Raw genomic sequence first — 8,262 nt, forward strand, 5'->3', positions numbered from 1 at the left:
TCTTCTTCGGACTTCCGGAAGCTTCGTGGAAAAATAGGCCCCCGGGCTTTGATTTCGTCCAATTCCGAGAATATTTCGTTACTAGGATTTCGAAACCAAAAACAGCAGAAACGACAGAATCGGCACTTCGGCATCTTGTTAATAGGTTAGTTCCGGAAAATGCACGAATATGACATAAAGTGTGCATAAAACATGTAGGTATCATCAATAATATGGCATAGAACATAAGAAATTATCGATACGTCGGAGACGTATCAAGCATCCCCAAGCTTAGTTCCGCTCGTCCCGAGCAGGTAAAACGATAACAAAGATAATTTCGAAGTGATATGCCATCATAACCTTGATCATACTATTTGTAAACATATGTAGTGGATGCAGCGATCAAAACAATGGTGATGACATGAGTAAACAAGTGAATCATAAAGCAAAGACTTTTCATGAATAGTACTTCAAGACAAGCATCAATAAGTCTTGCATAAGAGTTAACTCATAAAGCAATAAATCAAAGTAAAGGTATTGAAGCAACACAAAGGAAGATTAAGTTTCAGCGGTTGCTTTCAACTTGTAACATGTATATCTCATGGATAATAGTCAACATAGAGTAATATAACAAGTACAATATGCAAGTATGTAGGAATCAATGCACGGTTCACACAAGTGTTTGCTTCTTGTGGTGGAGAGAGATAGGTGAACTGACTCAACATAAAAGTAAAGAGAATGGTCCTTCAAAGAGGAAAGCATCGATTGCTATATTTGTGCTAGAGCTTTTATTTTGAAAACATGAAACAATTTTGTCAACGGTAGTAATAAAGCATATGAGTTATGAAAGTTATATCTTACAAGTTGCAAGTCTCATGCATAGTATACTAATAGTGCCCGCACCTTGTCCTAATTAACTTGGACTACCGGATCTTTGCAATGCACATGTTTTGACCAAGTGTCACAATGGGGTACCTCCATGCCGCCTGTACAAAGGTCTAAGGAGAAAGCTCGCATTTTGGATTTCTCGCTTTTGATTATTCTCAACTTAGACATCCATACCGGGACAACATGGACAACAGATAATGGACTCCTCTTTTATGCATAAGCATGTGGCAACAATTATTATTCTCATATGAGATTGAGGATATGTGTCCAAACTGAAACTTCCACCATGAATCATGGCTTTAGTTAGCGGCCCAAAGTTCTTCTCTAACAATATGCATGCTCCAACCATGAAGGTGGTAGATCTCTCTTGCTTCAGACAAGACGGACATGCATAGCAACTCACATGATATCCAACAAGGAATAGTTGATGGCGTCCCCAGAATCATGGTTACCGCTCAACAAGCAACTTAATAAGAGATAAAGTGCATAAGTACATATTCAATACTACAATAGTTTTTTAAGCTATTTGTCCCATGAGCTATATATTGCAAAGGTGAATGATGGAATTTTAAAGGTAGCACTCAAGCAATTTACTTTGGAATGGCGGATAAATACCATGTAGTAGGTAGGTATGGTGGACACAAATGGCATAGTGGTTGGCTCAAGTATTTTGGATGCATGAGAAGTATTCCCTCTCGATACAAGGTTTAGGCTAGCAAGGCTATTTGAAACAAACACAAGGATGAACGGTACAGCAAAACTCACATAAAAGACATATGGTAAACATTATAAGACTCCATACCGTCTTCCTTGTTGTTCAAAACTCAATACTAGATGTTATCTAGACTCTAGAGAAACCAAATATGCAAACCAAATTAGCAAGCTCTAAGTATTTCTTCATTAATGGGTGCAAAGTATATGATGCAAGAGCTTAAACATGAGCACAACAATTGCCAAGTATCAAATTATCCAAGACATTTTAGAGTTACTACATGTAGCATTTTCCAATTCCAACCATATAACAATTTAACGAAGGAGAAACTTCGCCATGAATACTATGAGTAGAACCTAAGGACATATTTGTCCATATGCAACAGCGGAGCGTGTCTCTCTCCCATAAAGTGAATGCTAGGATCCATTTTATTCAAACAAAAAACAAAAACAAACCGACGCTCCAAGCAAAGTACATAAGATGTGGCCGAATAAAAATATAGTTTCGGGGAGGAACCCGATAATGTTGTTGATGAAGAAGGGGATGCCTTGGGCATCCCCAAGCTTAGACGCTTGAGTCTTCTTAATATATGCAGGGGTGAACCACCGGGGCATCCCCAAGCTTAGAGCGTTCACTCTCCTTAATCATATTGCATCATACTCCTCTCTTGATCCTTGAAAACTTCCTCCACACCAAACTCGAAACAACTCATTAGAGGGTTAGTGCATAATAAAAATTCACATGTTCAGAGGTGACACAATCATTCTTAACACTTCTGGACATTGCATAAAGCTACTGGACATTAATGGATCAAAGAAATTCATCCAACATAGCAAAAGAGGCAATGCGAAATAAAAGACAGAATCTGTCAAAACAGAACAGTCCGTAAAGATGGATTTTATTAGGCCACCAGACTTGCTCAAACGAAAATGCTCAAATTGAATGAAAGTTGCGTACATATCTGAGGATCATGATCGTAAATTGGCATAATTTTCTGAGCTACCTACAGGGAGATAGACCCAGATTCGTGACAGCAAAGAATTCTGAAACTGCGCAGTAATCCAAATCTAGTACTTACTTTTCTATCAAAGACTTTACTTGGCACAACAAAACATAAAACTAAGATAAGGAGAGGTTGCTACAGTAGTAAACAACTTCCAAGACACAAAATAAAAACAAAGTACTGGAGTAAAAACATGGGTTGTCTCCCATAAGCGCTTTTCTTTAACGCCTTTCAGCTAGGCGCAGAAAGTGTAACTCAAGTAACATCGAGAGATGAAGCATCAACATCATTACCAGCGGTGTTGGGAGTTTTGTCAATTTTAGGCCTATAGTAATTCTTTGGTTTAGGCACCTTAGAGACATACATGAATTTTTGCTCCTTACCCACATAAGCTTTCTCATTAAATTTAAGAGAAGAAAAAGTTGAACCCAATTTTCTCATAGCTTCTTCAAGTTTACCAATTCTATGGGTTTGATTATCATGGATAGCACAAGTTTCTAGAGTAGCAATTCTTTCATTAATTCCTCCTAGGATTTTATCAAGTTTATCAGTATTATCAAGTAATATTTCCAATTTAGTTTCAACGCTACAATTTTTCTCTATGGTTTCCAATTTTTTTATAACATCCTCAAGGGAGGTTTCACTTTTAGTTTCATTAACAGGTGGTGTTCCAAATAAACTCTCAATAACGCAGCTAGCTTCTAAAGCGGGAGCACCTAGGAAGTTACCTCCGCGAGACAATCAAGAACATATCTATTCCAGCTAGAGATACCAACATAAAAATTCCCGAGTAGAATAGTAGTGGAGTGTTTCTTAGTGCACCTATTATGGGCATCACTAATTCTATACCAAGCATCTTTTAAACATTCTCCCCCTTGTTGCTTAAATGAACGAACTTCAACTTCGGGATTACTCATTTTAGCGGTAGTGAATAAAGCAAACTAGATAAAGTAAATGCAAGTAAACTAATTTTTTTGTGTTTTTGATATAGAGTGCAAGACAATAAATAAAGTAAAGCTAGCAACTAATTTTTTTGTGTTTTGATATAATGCAGCAAACAAAGTAGTAAATAAAATAAAGCAAGACAAAAACAAAGTAAAGAGATTGAGAAGTGGAGACTCCCCTTGCAGCGTGTCTTGATCTCCCCGGCAACGGCGCCGGAAAATATGCTTGATGGCGTGTATTTCACACGTTCGTTGGGCAACCCCAAGAGGAAGGTATGATGCGCACAGCAGCAAGTTTTCCCTCGGAAAGAAACCAAGGTTTATCGAACCAGGAGGAGCCAAGAAGCACGTTGAAGGTTGATGGCGGCGGGATGTAGTGCGGCGCAACACCAGAGATTCCGGCGCCAACGTGGAACCTGCACAACACAACCAAAGTACTTTGCCCCAACGAAACAGTGAGGTTGTCAATCTCACCGGCTTGTTGTAACAAAGGATTAACCGTATTGTGTGGAAGATGATTGTTTGCAGAGAAAACAGTAAAAACAAGTATTGCAGCAGATTTGTATTTCAGTATTAAAGAATGGACCGGGGTCCACAGTTCACTAGAGGTGTCTCTCCCATAAGATAAAAGCATGTTGGGTGAACAAATTACGGTCGGGCAATTGACAAATAGAGAGGGCATAACAATGCACATACATGACATGATAAGTATAGTGAGATTTAATTGGGCATTACGACAAAGTACATAGACCGCCATCCAACCGCATCTATGCCTAAAAAGTCCACCTTCAGGTTATCGTCCGAACCCCCTCCAGTATTAAGTTGCTAAACAACAGACAATTGCATTAAGTATGGTGCGTAATGTAATCAACAACTACATCCTCGGACATAGCGCCAATGTTTAATCCCTAGTGGCAACAGCACAACACAACCTTAGAACTTTACATCACTTGTCCCGGTGTCAATGCGAGGCATGAACCCACTATCGAGCATAAGTACTCCCTCTTGGAGTTAAAAGTAAAAACTTGGCCGGAGCCTCTACTAGAAACGGAGAGCATGCAAGATCATAAACAACACATGTATAATAACTTGATAATTAACATGACATAGTATTCTCTATCCATCGGATCCCGACAAACACAACATATAGAATTACGAGATAGATGATCTTGATCATGTTAGGCAGCTCACAAGATCCAACAATGAAGCACAATGAGGAGAAGACAACCATCTAGCTACTGCTATGGACCCATAGTCCAGGGGTAGACTACTCACTCATCACTCCGGAGGCGACCATGGCGGTGTAGAGTCCTCCGGGAGATGATTCCCCTCTCCGGCGGGGTGCCGGAGGCGATCTCCTGGATCCCCGAGATGGGATCGGCGGCGACGGCGTCTCGGTGAGGTTTTCCGTCTCGTGGCTCTCGGTACTGGGGGTTTCGTCACGGAGGCTTTAAGTAGGCGGAAGGGCAAGTCAAGAGGCGGCACGGGGGCCCACACCATAGGCCGGCGCGGCCGGGGGTGGGGCCGCGCCGCCCTAGGGTTTGGCCACCCCGTGGCCCCTCTTTGTCTCGTCTTCGGACTTCCGGAAGCTTCGTGGAAAAATAGGCCTCCGGGCTTTGATTTCGTCCAATTCCGAGAATATTTCGTTACTAGGATTTCTGAAACCAAAAACAGCGAGAAAACAGCAAGCGGCACTTCGGCATCTTGTTAATAGGTTAGTTCCAGAAAATGCACGAATATGACATAAAGTGTGCATAAAACATGTAGGTATCATCAATAATATGGCATAGAACATAAGAAATTATCGATACGTCGGAGACGTATCATGCACCTTTTGCACCAATCGAGTTGCGTTTCTTGGCTATGTTGTTACTGCGCAGGGAACTGAAGTTGATCCAGCCAAGATTGAGGCAATTGAGAGTTGGCCGCAGCCAAAGACGGTCACACAAGTGAGGAGTTTTCTTGGCCTCGCTGGCTTCTATAGGCGCTTTGTGAAAGATTTTGGATCCATTGCTGCGCCGCTGAATGAGCTTACAAAGAAGGATGTGCCCTTTATGTGGGGCGATGCACAACAAGACGCCTTCATGATTCTGAAAGATAAGTTAACACATGCTCCATTACTCCAACTTCCTGATTTCAATAAGACTTTTGAGCTTGAATGTGATGCTAGTGGAATTGGTTTGGGAGGTGTGTTATTACAAGAGGGAAAACCTGTTGCATATTTTAGTGAAAAATTGAGTGGACCTAGTCTGAACTATTCTACTTATGATAAAGAATTATATGCGCTGGTTCGGACATTAGAAACTTGGCAACATTATTTATGGCCTAAAGAATTTGTTATACATTCGGATCATGAATCTTTGAAGCATATTCGTAGTCAAGCTAAGTTGAATCGTCGCCATGCAAAGTGGGTTGAATTTATTGAGTCTTTTCCTTATGTTATCAAACACAAAAAGGGTAAAGATAATGTTATTGTTGATGCTTTGTCGCGCCGTTATACTATGCTATCTCAACTTGACTTCAAGATTTTTGAATTAGAAACTATAAAGGAACAATACTCGCATGATGCTGATTTTAAAGATGTGTTGCTGAATTGTAAAGATGGTAGAACATGGAACAAATTCGTCCTCAATGATGGATTTGTGTTCCGTGCTAACAAGCTATGCATCCCAGATAGTTCCGTCCGTCTTTTGTTGTTGCATGAGGCGCATGGAGGAGGATTGATGGGTCACTTTGGTGTGAAGAAGACGGAGGATGTACTTGCTGCACACTTCTTTTGTCCACGTATGCGTCGAGATGTTGAGAGATTTGTGGCACGCTGCACTACATGTCAAAAAGCTAAGTCTCGACTTAATCCACATGGTTTATATATGCCTCTTCCTGTTCCTAGTGTACCTTGGGAGGATATTTCTATGGATTTCGTTTTGGGTTTGCCTCGTACACGAAGGGGAGGGATAGTATCTTTGTTGTTGTGGATAGGTTTTCTAAGATGGCACACTTTATTCCATGTCACAAAACTGATGATGCTCCACATGTTGCTGATTTGTTCTTTCGCGAAATTGTGCGTTTACATGGTGTGCCAAATACTATTGTTTCGATCGTGATACTAAGTTTCTTAGCCACTTTTGGAGATGTTTATGGGCTAAGTTGGGGACTAAATTGCTGTTTAGTACTACATGTCATCCCCAAACTGATGGACAAACTGAAGTAGTAAATAGAACATTGTCTACTATGCTGCGGGTTGTTTTGAAGAAGAACTTAAAATTGTGGGAAGAATGTTTACCTCATATTGAATTTTCTTACAATCGTTCGCTGCATTCTACCACTAAGATGTGCCCTTTTGAGATTGTGTATGGTTTTGTTCCACGTGCACCTATTGATTTATTGCCTTTACCATCTTCGGTGCAAAATGATTTGGATGCTACACAACGTGCTGAATTGATATTAAAATTGCATGAGACTACTAAAGACAACATAGAACGCATGAATGCTAAGTATAAAATTGCTGGGGATCGAGGAAGAAAACATGTTGTGTTTGATGTTGGTGATCTTGTTTGGTTGCGTTTGCGCAAAGATCGTTTTCCTGCATTGCGCAAGTCTAAGCTAATGCCACGTGCCGCAGGTCCTTTTAAGGTGTTAGAGAAAATAAATGATAATGCATATAAACTTGAGCTTCCTGCAGAATTGGGTCCGGTTAGTCCTATATTTAACATTGCAGATTTGAAGCCTTACTTTGGTGAAGAAGATGAGCTTTCGTCGAGGACGACTTCAATTCAAGAAGGGGGGCATGATGAGGACATCCCATCTATTGATACAACCGATGTACCTACAGCCACACAAATACAAGGACCAATCACTCGAGCTCGTGCCAAACAACTTAACTATCAGGTACTTTCGTTTCTTGGAACTATTCCTCATATACATGAGAATATGATGCTGCCTAAGTCAGATATGTTTGTTACTCTTAGGAATGATGGACCTAGCATGGATGAGGAGGACAAGCATTGGAGCATGATCACACATGGAGGAGATGGCAGCAAGCATTTGAGGATTGAAGATGACGCCGCAAGTGGAGATTTCAGAACTTTGAAGCCACCATAAGAAGAGATGAAGACATGGACGAAATATAGAATTTTCCACTTCATAATTTCGTCCATAGCATAATATGGTGCTGCGTCACCTTTAGTTTTGGGCCAGGCCCATGTCATTTTCGCAAAAATTAAGTCAGCCACTTTTTAGAGTCCGTATTGAAGGGGGAAAGCCCTTCTAGGGTTTGGTTCGGCCACCACATGTATGGCTGGCTGAAACCCCACCTTTTCCTCCTTTAAATACCCCCATAGCCGTCACGTTTAGACTCGGATTTTGATTAGATTAAAAGTTAGCCATTGCAGCAACTCTCGTGTACTTCTTTTGAGGCCAACGCCCAGAACAAGACCGACTATTCGGAATCCCACCTTTTCAATAAAGCTTTCATCTATATTCGCAATATCCTGATTGCATCTTTAGTTCTTACTTGTTCTCGATTTCAGGTAGGAATTAAGACCCTCGCTGGTCAGGCTGATCGTGCATCCGCAAGATCAGTAACTCTCGGAGATTGTCCTAGCGATTGCATTGGCGCACGAGATTTTCACGTGTAGTCGGATCGTCAAGCACAAACTCCACCAACAAATCGACGCTATCATACTCTCATCGAAAGATCGGACACCTTTGCCCTATCAATTTGGGTCCCAAAGACC

Source organism: Lolium rigidum, chromosome 7, assembly GCF_022539505.1.
Source record: "Lolium rigidum isolate FL_2022 chromosome 7, APGP_CSIRO_Lrig_0.1, whole genome shotgun sequence".
In the NCBI taxonomy this organism is placed as follows: Eukaryota; Viridiplantae; Streptophyta; class Magnoliopsida; order Poales; family Poaceae; genus Lolium; species Lolium rigidum.